At 40.6% G+C, this 18,345-nt stretch overlaps 2 protein-coding genes across 2 annotated transcripts in view; one reads left to right on the top strand and one right to left on the bottom strand.

Annotated features, from left to right (window-relative positions):
- Nucleotides 1-2,299, bottom strand: part of LOC124125101 (synaptic vesicular amine transporter-like) — a 94,571-nt gene extending 92,272 nt beyond the window's left edge. The window contains exon 1 of the mRNA XM_046488429.2: nucleotides 2,149-2,299. The gene's annotated coding sequence lies outside the window, so the exon portion shown is untranslated. The remainder of the gene's footprint in view (nucleotides 1-2,148) is intronic.
- The window catches only part of LOC124136548 (extensin-like), a 62,669-nt gene that overhangs the window by 28,162 nt on the left and 16,162 nt on the right, over nucleotides 1-18,345 (top strand). The window lies entirely within an intron of this gene.

The following is an 18,345-nucleotide window of genomic DNA, read 5'->3' on the forward strand; positions in this document are numbered from 1 at the left end:
AGTACCGGAAATTGCAACAGCAGGCACGAATACCAGTTTAAAGCGACCCGGCCTTCTGGATAACTTCGATGCTGAGGCAACAACAAGCGAATTATCTGCTCGTCGGGTGTCGATACGATGTCTGTCAATGATTTGTGTTCTCTTAAGCGCTGACAATTATTTCTTCCACAATATATCACAGCTAAATATTTGTCACTGATTAAAACGGATTTCTTAAAATCTTTCCTCTTTAATGCAATGGGAAAGGTTTTGGGGCACACCCGTTGAAAGGGAGATAATCATGAATCTTATCTGGTAAGAAAACCACTACAAAAAGCAGAAGCGCTCACTAAGAAAAATAATTACAATGATATCACGTGTCTGTTCGAAATTCCGTTTAGGTGTGACAAAGTTTTGAAAACTGCTCAGTCACTGTACAATCGGAATGTTATTTCTATTTGATCTGCATGTGTGTGGTTTTACACTAACTGCACAAACACACGTTGAATATTATTACATGTTACACATTTGTATAAAATAGAGAATGAAAAGATGAGATGTTATCAAGCATTGTAATGTAACTCTATACTTGCTCTAGTTACTAGAATGTTCAAATACATACGTACGTTATTCCCAGTTGAATAATTAGAAACAATCTAAACAAAAAATTCGACGACGCGTAATTGAAAATGAAAACGATTTACAATCTACACATGTTGTTGTACTGATTGACGTTAACATGACAAAATATCAGTTTCGAAATGATGGTTTACGATCGTTTTACTGGAGTTAAATGATAAATTCGGCGCCGCATTGCCTTGGCCTGACAGTATTTGCCACAACATGACATGATACACAGTCATCCAGTTACACAATACGGCCATAGTTTGGTAGTTTATTATGAACATTATGAAATTGAAATCACAAAAGGTTTATATTTATGAAGAGGCTTTTCAGCCCACCATCATAAAAATTGTTTGAAACGAAAATAAAACTTATATGTATTTAGAAATGACATTATATGGTACATCGCTACGGTTTGAAAGTCGTATTTCACATATTTCACAAAATTATCATGAGATGATCTTTGAATTAGGATGAAATTTTAGGCAAATATCCTTACAGTAAACCTTTGCTCACAGCAAATCTGGTAGTGTCGCAAAATTGGAAATACAATTTTTTTTTAAATTATTAGGCTACCCCCAAACTATAGCATCCGTCTTTTCACAAAATATAGACTGCCTTCTGTATGTGATGTTTCACAAAACATGACACAACAAATAACGCAAAGGGTTTTAGGATTTCTTTTTATGATTACCACAACTATAACGTTGGATGTTGGTGTGGTACTTTATCATTGCACCTCGTAGATTACTGAATGAATGGGTGCACTGGGAGTCCCCAGTCCTGATAGTTCTAAGAGGAGGTTTAGTCTACGGTCTCGGGTTTCTAAATTCAAACGTTTATTTTCAATCCAACAAAATAAGAGACGAAATAGAGGTAATTTTTCAAAAACGAAATAATATTCACCGTGTAATCCTCATATATAGTGAAATATAAGCCACAAAATCCTTTCAATATTCATAAGAAATCCCTGCTTAAACACACGGAGTATTATTATAGACACGCATCAAGGTTCGCTCGCTCTTTCAAAGTGACAAAGACAGTGTCCTACCCTTCAGATCTACATCCACCCTTGCACACCCTATAACCGTCTGCATCCCATTCAGAAATAATCATGCAGACAGATATATATGTACTTAAGGGTAAAACATACTGCATGGTTTTTCTTTCATTATTTGAAAATTCAAATTTTGAGTGACAATATAAACATGAAATTCAAATGGGGCGAAATTGCACATGTCTGCAAATCCAACGCCGCTCCGGTCTTAAAGATTAGATAAACTCAACTTTTAAAATTAGAACTTTGACATGTTTTAAAGTAAAAACCGTGAATTCGTCAACCCACATGAAAAAGCCGTGTTTGGTTTAAGTTAAGAAACATAGCAAGCACCTTGCAATGTTTTGTGATAAAAGCGTTAAGTTGCAAATTGCCGATCCTACTTAGCAAGTTAAATATTATTTAAGATCTAAAAGCAGCCTGATTTCTTATACTTTAATCTGCTCTAACCGAAGCTATCTTTATTGACAAGTGTAAATAAGTCCTACCTGAACTGCCTCTGGCTGTTTCCAATACACTAGCTAGTACGTCCTGTCGTCCTCTTTCATAACGTGTGTTTTCAGAGAAGCTCCGCACCTCGACACTAATCAAAGCTCAATGCACGGTCAGTTCCCTACACACTTTGGGACGGCCGATGGATCAAATGCCGTTATATATCGGAACGGAAGTCGCTAAAGAGTCACGTGACTCGTTGGCGAGGGACGCTAAAAGCGTGCCTTCCGTCTTCCTTAAGCCTGTCGTAGTAATTGGCTTTCAATGGAGGGACTATTGATCAGAATGACGCTAGCATCCCCGGGTCCCCGCTGACAGAACCACATGCATCTGAAGGTGGGATGGTGGCAGGTCACCTCTGGGTCCAGATGACCATGTGATAGTCAAGATGTATGTCATGGACCTTTTCCTTGGCTGACCTTCGGACCACAGAACATGTTTTTTTGAGGGGGGAGGGGGTAGAATATTGAATAGTACTTGTTAAAATTTCAAGGCACAAACTTTGATAGAAGCTATTTTACTCAAGGCGGCTTTGTTAAGTACTTCCTAAAATGGATATAAAATTGACATGATTAGTGATCTGAGAGAAGGACCTAGATGTTGGTTGGAATCAAATGCAATCATTTACATGATCAGAAATTAGGATGAATTTTTTTTAAACGAGTTGCCCCTTGGACAGATGGTGTGCCCAAATGAATTGTCCCCGAATCAATACTTATTTCATGCCATGTGGCGATACGTTGTGCTGCTACATTCATTTCACATCAAATCTGTTTTAGAACAGATTACTCACTGACATGAGGGTGCACAATCTGCCCCCGCCCCACACGGTCGTCGATATATGGCTAAAATAATGCTGATGCGACGTTAAATTTTAACTCACTCACTCACCAACACCGCCATACCACTATTGGTGTGTTATTGTATGTTGTTTAACGCCGCATTCTGCAACATTCCATCTATATGACGACGGCTTGTAAATAATCAAGTATGGAAAGACAATCCCGTGGTTGATGTCATGAACACTGATCCGGGGTACGGGTCACTCTATCAACCAACTCACCGAGCCTGACCACCCGATCCAACTGGTCATCTCTTACCACCAGCATAGTTTTCTGTGTACTACCGACGTAGCAAGATTGGTGAAGTCCAATTTACTTGGCTAACGTCAATATCATAGGTATCCTCGACCATCAGAGAGGTAAATCCATATTGGAACTAGATTTACTAGTTTCACTCGTTCAAGTGACTATCACGTTATTCATTTTGTTGGTTCGTTGTTTAACGGTGGGATTAGCTCTAAGTATTACTCCTTGCCGTGTCGTGCGAAATTCTTTTTTCTATGTATATAGTTTTTGGCCTTCGGTCAATGAAATAAACTTTGTCTTGTCCTGTCGATGACGGATGTCTGTAAAACATCGAGTTAGGGCCAGACAATCTAGTGATTAACATCATGAGCATTGATCTGCTCAATTAGGGTATGATGACATGCATCAACTGAGTCAGCGAGCCTGACCACCCGATTCCGTTTATCGTGTCTTACGACAATCATAGTCACCTTTTACGACAACCATGGGTTGTCGAAGACCTATTCTAACTCGGATCTTCACGGGAGTTTCCCATTACACGACACAATCGTGACGGCAATTTAATTGGATATCTTATTTATATTAACCACTCTCATAAACGCTTCTCAAATTCGGCCACTATGTTGCACAAAATATATGCGGAGGGGTTGATTTATGGAGTTCAGATTGATATCGTACAGTGTCACTACGCTGGTGCTGCCTGAGGTCGTATATAGGAAGCGGAATACCAGTGAACCAGAACACATTCCCACATTTAATTACAGACTTACGACTATCGTAATTCCCATTCTTCAGTTGAGATATTTACGACTACCGTAACAATTCCTATTCTTAAATTAATACATTACTGTAGAAATCCCCGTGCTTTATTCCAAAACCACTGTTCCGAAATGCTGGAAAACAATTTTAAAAAACCGAAAAGACCTAGGTAGCAATACCCACAATTCAGTGACCGATGGTGGGGGGCACGGGTGGCCCAGTCGTCTAAGGCGCCGCGATTCGCCGTGCAGAGTTGTGTCCCTTGGGCACGCCAGAAACCTATGATTGTGGGTTCGAATCCAGGTTCGCCCCGATTGTTTCTAGGTTTGTCAGCACCATACCCGTGCTCGTGGGTTTCACCAAAGTGGTAAACGTCTGAGACCTGCGTAACTTCGGGCTTTCCCACATTAAGCTGACACGCCGCGATATAACTGGAATATTGCTAAAAGCGGCGTTAAACCCAACTCATTCACTCACTCACTCAGTGCCCGATGGTGCGGACATGCGATTGGGGATATCGGGTACATGCTTTACAACAGGACAGCCAGACAGATTATGTTCCAATGGAGACACCTGGTATTATGGTATACGGGTCGATGTTAATGTGTTAGAAATCACATTTATTTATTTCAGGAAACAAAGTAGAGAAAAGGACATGCTTTGCCTGGAACACCGCTCTCAGCCGCGTCCGACGCAATCACGACCATCTCCAAGCCGTGCATATAAACTGAAAGTGTTCAGCAAACAGATTGTATTGGATATACATTTATGAATCAACATGCCCGCAAGATCCGCCAATTTGGCTATCTTGGAGGCTGGATAAGGCGTGCGTGCGAAGACGTCATTTTGGAATCCCGCGTATGAGACACGTGGCAGACAGTGGGCTGTGTGAAGACCAGTAGCACACATTAGCAGTCGTGCCAGAACAAAGGAGGATCTCTCGGTAAATGTTGAAGTTCCTTTTGATAGCGCGATGTAAGAGATCGCAAATAGTTGGCTAGCCATTACCAGGAAAACAGGGAAATTTATGTGTTAGGTAGTAAACAAGCGTTACATTATAAAACCGGTTTGCAGATAGAAAAGTCCTCAACTTGGCACGGATGTACGGATGCCCAAGGTGTGTCAGGTTTTCGCACTTGGTAATGAAAAGCTGTGACCCTTACCGATGACAGGATCCGCTAGATTTGGGTTCGAATCCCAGATTCTCCCCGATGCCTGGTCTGCTGGCACCATATACCAAGTAGAAATCTGCTTCGGGCTTCTTATCTGTTCTATGCTTGTCGTAAGAGGTAACTATGCTTGTCGTAAGAGGTGACTATGCTTGTCGTAAGAGGCGTCTATGCTTGTCGTAAGAGGCGACTATGCTTGTCGTAAAAGGCGACTGACGGGATCGGGTGGTCAGGCTCGCTGACTTGGTTGATGCATGTCATCGTTTTCCAATTGCGTGCATCGATGCTCACGATGTCATTCGCAAGACTGTCTGGTCCAGACTCGATTATTTATAGACCGTTGTCATATAGCTGGAAACAAACAACAAACAAACAACAATCTTACCTTACCTTCAGTACTTTCACATGAATGTTATTGAGAGTTAAGAAACTATATTCGTTACCACGATCATCATCTGCTTTGATAGTAACGTAAACTATTTCAATTCATCGATAAAACAAAATAGTATCACGGATAAATAAAACGTATTTTCCTCCGTCAGGTGACAGAATTCAAGGTAAAATAACCAAAACCAATTTATCTTAGATCAACATTTCGTCTACTTGCAGAGGTTACCCAGGACGTTTTTATCTCTGGGTACAGTCGGAATCAGATTTCATCATTGTTCCTGCTGCTGATGTTGGCTCTCCCTTATAAACTGCCGGACAAAATAAAATAAACACTTGAAAATTGGATTTGACCCCAATATACAAACATTATGAAAACGTTTCTTGGTGGACCTGTTGTGAGATGCTCATTGATATGATGTATGTACGTATTATCGCATATCATACCCGTATGCAATGCATCACCATCGAATAACCAATTCTGGTTTGTTTCATTTTTGGCAACCATCAAACAGGGATGTATATTATATTTTGCCGTCAGTTTATATGCTCAAAAACTAATTAAGGGTCGGTGGGCCTATTTCTGGTTTTCCCCCGCCGCTTGATATTGCTGGAATATTGCTAAAAGCGGCGTAAAACCATGCTCACTCATATGTCCAAAATGCTTTATGTACAAAAGCATCTAAATTTGCTTTGTCATCCAAAACCATTATGTAAATGTAACTTCTTTTTTCTTTCTTTCTTTTATATTTCAGTTTAGTAGATGATGTTATTTATTTTATTTTCACATAAAGTAGCATGTAATATTGTTGTTTGACAGGCACTTCTTTATTTTACTGTAAAGGCGACGTTTCGGTATAGATCCTTATACGGTTGTCAAGCAAATTAAGATTACAGTAAATAAAGAAGTTGTTATCCATTAATTGTGTCTACTATTTGCGCAATTGATTTATACTCGGAATCGTTCAATCGATTTTATTTATTATCAATCCGAAATATATCAGTTAAAATCTTTTTTATGCTTTCCAATGACTTTTTACTTTATACTTGATGCATATATTTTACAAGCATAAACACCCGTGAAGATCCGTAGTTGAATAGGTCTTCAGCAACCCATGCTTGCCATAAAAGGCGACTATGCTTGTCGTAAGAGGCGACTGACGGGATCGGGTGGTCAGGCTCGCTGATTTGGTTCATTCTTGTCATCGTATCCGAGTTGATGCTCATGATGTCAATCACCAGATTGTCTGGTCCAGACTCGATAATTTACAGACCGCCGTCATAAAGCTGGAATATTGCTGAGTGAGGGGTTAAACAACAAACCAAAAAAACAAACAAACACCATGCTAACATGATGTGATGTAAAAGGACATTAGTGATGCAGTTTATGCAACTATGTGTCACACATTTTACATGAATGTGTCATCTAAACAAGAATAACCCATATAGTGTTGTAAAATGTTAGTCTTAGTACTACAATTAGCATATAAAATTTAGTTGGTAGTATGTATTTCAGATAGCACATAGTGCTTAGTTTGCAGTATCGGTTTTAAGGATTTTAATGAAGAGGCGATATTTTAAGTTGGTTATCCTTGAGTCAGAACAGAACAGAAGCTTTATTCACAAAAATCACACAAAGTGATACGGTGAACATACAGCTATGTTCTATATACATATACATTTGTTGAGACAGATAAAATAGGGGTAGACATTTTTGTTACCAATTTTGCATAATAATCTTATAAAATAATAACAATAATAAGGGGACTTAATCAGACATTAGTAACTTCACAAACTTTTCAATACTTGGATATGTGGTAAAATAATTTGGAATGTACAAGACACGGCCTTCGTTGAGAATAGGACAAACAAGCATAAAATGATACTCGTCACACAAAGCGTTTAAGTTACATAAAGGACAGAATCTAATTTTAATAAGAATATTTTGCCAGCGACCAGTTACTATTGGGAGTCTATGATTTGTAGTTCTAATTCTTGTTAACCACCTTCGTAGATTAAAGGGCAAATCTTCGTATATTAAAGGGTGAATCTTCGTAGATTAAAGGGTAAAGTTTTCTTTACGTCGATATTATTTTCCTTTTGAAGAGTCACTACCCTACCAGACTCATTGTTTCAGCCAAGTTAGTTGTTCCGGTTGAGTGGTGGACCCTTTACTTGCATGCTTTTAACCCTCACCTGCACCTTCCTGACAGCAAGTTAACACATTTTGGAGACAGTTTACTTCGCCAAGTCTCACTTCATACAATATGTATTCCTAATACAGGACATTTGCCATCCCCAAACACACTCGCGTGATAACCTCTATTTATGAGCGACCCAAGTCTTTAGATATAAAAAAGAATCTGCAATAGAAAGACTAGTATTTACATTGATTGATTGATTGATTGATTGATTGATGGACGGATGGATGGATGGATGGATGGATGGATGGATGGATGGATAGATTGATTGATGTATGGATGGATGGAGTGACTGATTGATTGATTTATCTGGGATATAGATGTACAATTTCTTCCTAAAAAGGAAAAGTGTTCTATGACCTTACAGTTAATGAAATAAAAGAACACGCTGAGTGTTTTAGAAAATTATTCATTGTCCAACTGGCTCACAGGAGATGTTGAATGTGTGAAAGCAAACACTATCTTACAGGACTCGTGATCAACTGACTCTCACAGATGTTGAATATGTGAAAGCAAACAATATCTTACAGGACCTGTGGCAGAGGTGCTAGGTTGACCGTAATGAACACGTGGTAGGAGTGTTAAAATTTAGGAATTTATCAGTGAATACAAAATGTTCGTTAGTAGGCATATGGTTATGGTTTTCATTACTTTTCTCAAAACAGACTCCACATGACATTGGCCTTTATGGTGCTAAGCTCTTCAATTTAATACATGGTGTTTGTACTCAGTGGTTGAGAATGATGGAAGATAATTAAGAAAGCACCACCATTGGTCAATAAAAGTAGAATACATCCTTGGCAACCCTTGGAGCTTTGCTGCCACAAGGGGCGGTCGGGTAGCCTAGTGGTTAAAGCGTTCGCTCGTCACGCCGAAGACCCGGGTTCGATTCCCGACATGGGTACAATGTGTGAAGCCCATTTCTGCTGTCCTGCCGTGATATTGCTGGAATATTGCTAAAAGCGGCGTAAAACCATACTCACTCACTCACTTGCTGCTATAATCGACTCATGATGTCCAAAGACAATCTGGTATCTCTGCAACACTACAAGTTATATGAGTCTGCCTACTTGCATCTGGAAATAACAAGTTAACCCTGAAGTCTTATTCGACTCATTCACGTATTCCCCATTGCACAAGTGGCTTCACCTCGTGGAACACCTCTGACGAACAACTGCACGAAATGCATGCAATATTTACAGCAATATCGAGGTCTGGTTATATCCAGTTTCACAATCACCTTCCCTGAAACTACAATCATGGTTCTTGGTCTTCATTCACCAAATGTATTTTGTCAGATTGTATCGCAATTGTGCAAATATTGAATAGTTGTAGGTTTTGGTAATAATTAATTATTTTTAATAGTGAAACTGAATTGGGCCCCTTCCTTTTGATACTTGAGACCCTGTGGCAGACCCGTGAAGATCCGCGGTAGAATAGGTCTTCAGGGGGGGGTTCTCACTTTGCCAGTTCCTATTGTTACAGGTTCCAGGTCACTGGAGCATGGTAATCCCTTAAAACAACAGCTGCTACACCAAATGAGTTGCCCCCGATCATGAACCATGTTCACCAGTATTAGACTTACATGTCATACATCCCAGAATATTCGTCATCTGGATTGTCTGGTCCAGACTCGATTATTTACAGACAGCCGTCATATAGCTGGGATATTGCTGAGTGCGGCGTTAAACATCAAACCAAGAAACAAACATACATATGTCGTATGGTGAATCAACATCGTCGTTCGTAACCACTATTAAATGATAGTTTTTATATTTTTAGAAAATTTCTACTTGTTGTTTCAGGTAAACTGCGTTTACGGATCGCATTTTTGTAGAAATTGTTTTCTTTTGTAATGATGTTTTCATACAATCGACTTTCTTCCAGATGCTCCACTGGCAATATCGTTTCCCACAGTTACGTCCCTTGTGCATGCAAGGATCTGGTCAATTCGAACCCTAGATTTTTTCTGAATAAGACCCTAAGCTTATTCAGATCGTCCCGGTGGTCAAAAATAAATATAGAAAAAAACGTACCAAAAGACGTGTCTACAGCTTTTTCATGTATTTTGAGAACTTGTATGTGGTGCCACGATGCATGGGTATCATAAACCAAATTCTGCAGACCAGTCCAAATAGTTTCAGCTGCGAAAAGCAAATGCATGACGAAAATCAAGTACAGTAAACTACGGTTATAACGAACACGCTTATAACGAACTGACGGATATAACGAACTTGCTTTGTTGGTCCCGACGACTTGCTGTAGCTTTCCTTTATATGTGCTAATAACGAACTACGGTTATAACGAACTAAAATTTGTAGTCCCTTTGAGTTCGTTATAACCGTAGTTTACTGTATTGTGAAGGAGTTGTAATTCGGTTTCCAAGCGAAACAAGGGCAGTTTGTCTAGACCCCCTAATGTGTCGACCCTTTCTGTATAAAGAGCACTTCGGTGTCATATATCTAGCGTGCTATAGGCAGGGACAAGCGCCGTGATTAACAAATAGAGGATGCTTGTAAGGCACCGATAAATCGGCCAGTTTCGGACCTATTTTTGTAATTCTTTAATCACGTGACCCATTCTACCCGATGCCCAATTCCATTGGCTAAAATGGCGGAATCGCCGACTTCCGGCTTAAATGCGAGCAAATTCAGAGAACACTCAAAAGCTTGGTGACTGACAATTAAATCTCATTGAAAAGCCCATCGCTAAGTATCCTTCAAATGGCTTATTTAATTGTGAAATAGACTTTATTGAGGTCTTTTCAGTAAGATCAATAGCGCCTGCTCAATCCGCCTATTAGCGGTAAGTGAGGCCGAGTGGGATCCTTCATTTGTATCCGCCTTCCCGCGACATGGCGGACAGTATTCCAGGTTTTGACACTTGCAGTTTTTGTCGTCATGACAACCGGACGCCAGTGGCAGTGCCTCTTTTTGCTGTCTTTGTATCGAATATTGACTATCGAAGCGTTATGGCTGGAATCACATCTTGTCAGAACATGGACATTTTTTGCTCTAAGCCGATAGATTTATCGAGTACGTATACTTCAGTACATCAGCAAGACGAGACTTGCTGGGTGGGAGTTTCCTGGTGGGGGTTTAGAGAGAAATCTATCGGCGTGTCAGAGTTACCCCGTCAACTGTTACATTGCGAGTTTCATCGATAGAGTTGTGACTTAATATCCGATGTAACCAGTATCGTGGCCGACTCTTTAGGGCAGCGTTGAGCTCACTACGGTTGGTCTGTGTATAGGTGTGTTCACATGCGTGGTGGGAACAGAGAGTTGAGCTCACAAGGGTGGTCTGTGTAGAGAGTTGAGCTCACACGGGTGGTCTGTGTATAGGTGTGTTCACATGCGTGGTGGGAACAGAGAGTTGAGCTCACAAGGGTGGCCTGTGTAGAGAGTTGAGCTCACTAGGGTGGTCTGTGTAGAGAGTTGAGCTCACAAGGGTGGTCTGTGTAGAGAGTTAGCTCACAAGGGTGGTCTCTGCAGAGAGTTGAGCTCACAAGGGTGGTCTGTGCAGAGAGTTGAGCTCACAAGGGTGGTTTGTGTAGAGAGTTGAGCTCACAAGGGTGGTCTGTGCAGAGAGTTGAGCTCACAAGGGTGGTTTGTGTAGAGAGTTGAGCTCACACGGGTGGTCTGTGTATAGGTGTGTTCACACGCGTGTTGGGAACAGAGAGTTGAGCTCACAAGGGTGGTCTGTGTAGAGAGTTGAGCTCCCAAGTGTGGTCTGTGTAGAGTGTTGAGCTCACACGGGTGGTCTGTGTATAGGTGTGTTCACACGCGTGGTGGGAACAGAGAGTTTAGCTCACAAGGGTGGTCTGTGTAGAGAGTTGAACTCCCAAGTGTGGTCTGTGTAGAGTGTTGAGCTCACACGGGTGGTTTGTGTAGAGAGTTGAGCTCACACGGGTGGTCTGGGTGGCTTTTACAGTTCAGCTTCAAGGGGGGTCCGTGTAGAGAGTTTAGCTCCCAAGTGTGGTCTGTGTAGAGAGTTGAGCTCCCAAGTGTGGTCTGTGTAGAGTGTTGAGCTCACACGGGTGGTTTGAGTAGAGAGTTGAGCTCACAAGGGTGGTCTGTGTTGAGAGTTGAGCTCACAAGGGTGGTCTGTGCAGAGAGTTGAGCTCACAAGGTTGGTCTGTGTAGGGAGTTGAGCTCACACGGGTGGTCTGTGCAGAGAGTTGAGCTCACACGGGTGGTCTGTGCAGAGAGTTGAGCTCACCGTCTGCCCATTGCCCGCCTGTTGTTGCGAGTGGTGTCTTTTATTAAAGTAAGTTGACACAAAATGAAACTGTGTAAAATATTTTCAGCGTCGTCTTCTAAGGAACCGCACAGTTCAGGAATTTGAAGCAACACTCAGTGTTTCAGATTTGCTCAGATTTGTCAGTCCAAAAAATTCATTCAAACTTTTGAAACCACAAGGCCCACAGAAGCTGAACTTTATTCATTTGCGCAGGATCATAATGTGATTTGGAATTTTCTACTTCATTTGTATTTTATGAAATTAAAAACTAATCTTCTCAGAAAACAAAAGGCAAAGTACGCTAGTTTTTTTCGCGGGGAATGTTGTTTAATCGTGACATTTAGATTATGAATTACTCGTCACTATGTGGCTGAAATATTGCCGATGTGACGTTAAATTTTAAATTACTCACTAGATTATGAATTAAGCGACGTTCTTATTTATACGTTCTTAGGCGTTTTACGAAGAGTCGAGTGGTTGGTCAGAATGCTTTTCTTTCATCTGCCGTCTCAACTGTTCTTATTTGTTTCCTAAAGAGTTCACTACAAGTACCATCCAGCTCAGTCTGATTGTGCTGGTGAGCTACAGAGCATTGTAAGTGTTTGTTCTCTTTCCTCGACATGTGATTCTAAACATACAAGTGTGCCAATGTCTCTTCATTTCTGATATAGGGCAACCTAAATGTGAACGGTTCACAAATTGACTTTTATTTAGTGTCAGTGTCAGTAAAACAGAGACCAAAAAAATATTTTATGGTCTCTGATAAAAGTTACAAAAACAGTATCAGTCCAAACTCAAAAACTGAAACTATTATACAGTTTGCCATTCTGAATGTTCTTGCACGCCCACCGCTTCGGGTCAAATCGCCGAAACGCACCCTGGAGACAGCGCACCGACGTTGCCTCTGATATTCAGCTACCAGCACAATGTTCCATGTACAAAAGATGTATATTTTCATCCCAGTGCTGATGATTCGGCATTGATTGCGCTGCAAAACTAGATTTCTCCATCAGCGTCCTCTAATCGTTCTTAGTTTTCGCTTCTGTCAAATCTAACGTAACTGGGAGATCTCAACAGCGGCATTGTTGACCATTCTCTTAAGATCCGTGTTCACTTGCCTGGCCATTGTCGCCATTGTGTGGCCCTACCGTGTAGTCGGACATGGAGGGAGACGGGCCCCGACTCTCTTCCTCTCGACTGACTTCACCCTGACAGGACAACGGGGCAGAGTCCTGGAAGTGACGAGCTTATTGGCTGGGTTTCGTCTACAGAATGTGGTCTGCGCTAACGACAGGAAGACTATTGGCGGCTTTATTCGCCTACAGCAAGGGAAGGAGACCAAGAATATGAATTATGCATGGTACTGTAATATGATGGCGAGCAAAACCGACAAATGGTGAAGAAGGTCTTACAGTTGACCAAGGTCATCATCTTGTAAAAAACTTCGTTGGGTATACATTTTTGCCTCATAGATCGGGCAATATGTTGAGTGTCGATGGTAAATGATGTCCATGTACAACCGCTGTGGCTAAGGGGAAATCAGCGAGCATAATACATAAAATAGTATTTTTATTCCTTATATGTAATATTTACTGTACGGAAACATGCGAGTGTAACAAACGCTGTATCATGTCAAACCTATCGAAGTTTTAGACATATTTTCACTTATAGTGACACTAAAAGTAACACTAAAAGTAACACTGAAAGTAACACTAAAAGTAACACTGAAAGTAACACTAAAAGTAACACTAAAAGAAACACTAAAAGTAACACTGAAAGTCACACTAAAAGTCACACTAAAAGTAACACTAAAAGAAACACTAAAAGTAACACTAAAAGTAACACTGAAAGTAACACTAAAAGTAACACTAAAAGTAACACTAAAAGAAACACTAAAAGTAACACTGAAAGTAACACTGAAAGTAACACTGAAAGTATCATTAAAAGTAACACTGAAAGTCACACTAAAAGTAACACTAAAAGTAACACTGAAAGTTCGATGACCTCATTTGCACATTTATTGGCTACTGTTTCAGAGTCTAACGGACTTGATTATCGCATCTATATCAATATCCATTAAAAATATTAAAATGAATTAACCTGATAAATCAGTGGTGATAAGAATAGGGAACAACCGTCAACATTTCGGACACTCTTTGGCAATTGAGGTAAGGAAGCAGTCAAACTTCCAGTGACGGTCTAGACGGTCTAGACACATTGTCTCTATGAAACCAGGGCATAGACGGTCAAGAAACATTATCTCTATGAAATGAGAGTCTAGACACACTGTATCTATGACATCAGGGTAATAGACGGTCTAGACACACGGTCTCTATGTAATCGGGGTAATTGACGGTCTAGATACATTGTCTCTATGTAATCAGGGTAATTTACGGTCTAGACACATGGTCTCTATGTAATCAGGGTAAAAGACGATTTAGACACATTGTCTCTATGCAATCAGGGGAATCATTAAATGGTTGATTAATCGTTATTATAAATTTGGAGTCACTGGTACACGCGCGACTATATCATAGGCAAGTGTTGATTACATAGTGATGATACCAGGTGCATGTTCGCGAAAGGTGAGCGGATCCTGCCCCACTGTTGACGTTCGTCACAAACACATGCAAGGCATGTTAACTGTTCACCAGAAAAAAAACACGGGAACCTGTCCCCAACATGTCTTCCATTAAACGTTTTGAAAGCATTGCTGAGACCTTGAATGTTATGGTCTTGATTAAGGAGCTTTTGAGTCGTATGACGCTCTTTGAAGTCTTCGTAGAAAGGGCATGCACAATACCTCCAAAGTTGTGAAATTTGTAAACACCAAAGACGGGAGCTGCTTGGATATTGCTCGACATAAAGGGAGAGCCGACTTTTGGAAAGCTGAAATCCATCTTGTTAATCCTTTTTGTCACTCTGAATCTAAATGAGGATGACACTGATGAGGAGGTTTCACTGGGCTGTTATTAAGCACTGGAAAATATAAAACATCGACGCCAGAGAATAATCAGTCTCGATTATGAGCCCAAACAGACACCATCGGGCTCATAAGGCAAAACAGTGGTGACAATTGCTTCAACACCAGGTGTTCCATGTCTAGTTCCCGACCGCCTCCGTGGTCTAGTGGTAGAGCGTCCGCCAGGAGAGCGGAAGGTCCGGGGTTCGATCCCCGCCGCGTCATACCAAAAGACGTTAAAAGATGGCACTTGTTGTTACCCTGTCTGGCGCTCGGCATTAAGGGGGTAAAACAAGGACTGATCGGCTCGGAGTCAGTATACTGTGTCTGAGTGGGGTATTCATGTTAAACTGCGGCATAGTATCTCAGTGTGCTAGGACTATAAATCGGCATCAGTCCGGACTAGTTCAAGCAGCCACACACACACACGTCCATGCACGTCGCTATATAAGTGCATTTCACCTCACATCTAGTTCTCGAATACTCGCAAAGAAAAATGACCTTTGTTTTGGACACACGCCAACAATTCAGAGCTGCAGTCGCAATGGCTCTGGACGACCCAATCACATATTCTACATTGTCCAGTGTAACCCCGTTAACACGGACGGTACCGTTCCGAATAAAAGCCGCCAGATTAACCAATTTCAGAACAAAACATGGGTATGAAATATTGTCCTATGTTTTATGTCTGGACGTCCATATTTTGGGCTTCCAGATCAACGGGTTCCTTAATTCTGTATATATCAGATTGAATTCGGTCATAACAAACGAAGAAAATCATAATTTTGTCCCGTGAAGAATCGGGTTTGAATTGATTTTAAGAATTGATACGTATAACCCATGCTTGTCCCCTGTGAACATCCGGCTTAGAATTGGTCTTCAGCAACCTATGCTTGACCCCTGTGAAGATCTGGGTTAGAATTGATCTTCAGCAACTTATGCTTGTCCCCCGTGAACATCCGGGTTAGAATTGGTCTTTGGCAACCCATGCTTCCCCCATGAACATCCGGTTTAGAATTTGTTCTCAGCAACCTATGCTTGTCGTAACGGGATCGGGTGGCCAGGGCTGATTGATGAATGTCAATTGGGTAGATCGATGCTCATGATGTCAATCACTGGATTGCCATGTCCAGATTCGATTATTTACAGACCGCCGTCATATAGCTGGAATACTGAAGAGATAAAAAAAACACATTTGTTTTATACTCATGAGTGTAATAAATGTGACATTTAGCATATTTGTTAACAGAGCTTTGGAAACTATGTCCCATAGTGACATGAGGCTTAGTATAACTGGAGTTCAACTAATATCAAGGGCATAACAAATTAAGGAGTGTTCTCGGTTTCTATCGTGTCGCAAATAATGATAGTGCCTTGATTAACAGTCATATTTTATGTAGTTGATGAATATCGACTTCCCCTCCACTCCTATTTGATGGCAACCGTATGGACGCTGCTAAGCAAACAGAAATAAATGACATCAATATGTTTATTTCATCGACAGTACAACACATTTCTGAGTAATGCAATTATTCATTCACTAACCTGGCTGTTAGTAACATTTAGTGTAAATCAAGATGACCCGCTTCAAACAGAAATACTCCACACAAAATCGTTTCATTTTGTGAGCTGTCAATAACAAAAGTTCTATTTCCGGATGCTAATTTACTAAAACAAAATGAAATTATTACCTGTCCAAAACATTTTATCACCATTGTGTTTAATCCTCGACGGGAATAAGTCCCACTTTATTGAAGTATTTGCGCAGCAACAGAAATTAATTTTCCGACTCACTGCAAACAAGACAGCAATACAAATGATGTTTTATTGAGTCTACCCGGTGGGAGTGATGGTTGTGATAAAACAACTGTGACATAATGGCTTGCTGCCGATGGCTAAGATTATATAATACGCTGGTTGGGTGTTATTGATACGTGATGTATCGATTAAGGGCAGGCACGATGCTAATCAGGAACTTTGATCTACAAATAACAATTGGTCATTGATCATTTAATCCTGTCAACGAAACACACTTCATTCCTGATTGCAGATTATTGATATAATTAAGTTAGAGGCCGGTATACATGCGTGCGACATTTGTAACCGTCTAAATCTGCAATGACACGTATCGTATAATCTAACAGAAAGGACGGTGGGATATCTTGAGATATTTGTAAAGTATAATAGATTAATGTAAACGCTTATTTTCGATATTCCACACAATTTTGGTACTTATTATTAGCTGTTAAGAAAGATCATTTCAAACAAAGACATAATTTCGTTGAAGACACACATTTGATCTTTTTTCAGAATAAATAGTGAGTCATTCATTAGTTTCCGCATCTTCCCGAGGCAAGAGCTTCCACCAGCCTATTTATCAAAGTATAGTGTCCACCCTTGCCAAATCAGGCCCACGCTCCTGTGCTAAATATGATTGGACTATCGCACATATCAATAGTCCAATCAGAGAACATTTCACAAAATCAACACCCGGGTTCCGAAAACATGGCCGCTGCCATAGATAATCGAATTTGTGCTGAAGTCTTTTCAACAATTAAGCGAAGACAAGTTTTTTTCTGAGTCTCTCCAAGTTTTAAATCAAGTCGCCCCCAAAACTAGGCTTTGATATACGCTAGTGGATACGCTCGCCTGGGGGAGATGGAGTTTTCGTAGAAACCAATCAAAATCTCATCACAATCTTACCTGAAGATCTGTCACGCATTGTGGGTATTTTTTACATACTGTCGTTTGTGAACATGCACGAAGGTGTATTAATGACCACGTTCCAAACTAGAAAGATGTTACACACAAAAACAAAAGGAAGAGAATATATGGATGTCAATTTCTTTATTATGAGGAAGACAACGTTTCGGGGTATATGCTTACTCCTTCATCAGGTGAAGATGGAGTCCAATTCATCTGATGAAGGAGTAAGCATATGCTCTCTTCCTTATGTGTAGCACTTCTCAATGCCTTTCAAAGACACAAAAACAATATTAATATTTCATCAACTCAGAAGTCATGTCGTCTTACCATGTGCCCTGTTGGGGTTTTTGGCAGGTTCTGTGGAGGTGACGTTGATCTTGACGCAGACATCAAGACAAAGATGGCTCTTTCTTAAAAATCACCTTGGCACCATTTCCAATACTTGTATTGAGTTTTTCCCAAATGTATACAAACATTGTCTTCGGAATGTGAGGGTGACCATTGCCCTGGATAGCCATCCTCCTCATGTAACGGGGAAAAGGTGAAATAAAATGTATAAAACAAAAAAACAAAAAAAGACAAAGATGGTTCACCAAATTTGAACGAGGTGAGGTGAAATTGGGTTTAACGTCGCGTCCAAGATTATTGCACTTATATAGCGACGTGCATGCACGTGTATG

The sequence above is a fragment of the Haliotis rufescens genome, unplaced genomic scaffold (assembly GCF_023055435.1).
Source record: "Haliotis rufescens isolate VD_foot unplaced genomic scaffold, xgHalRufe1.0.p SCAF_12, whole genome shotgun sequence".
NCBI lineage: Eukaryota > Metazoa > Mollusca > Gastropoda > Lepetellida > Haliotidae > Haliotis > Haliotis rufescens.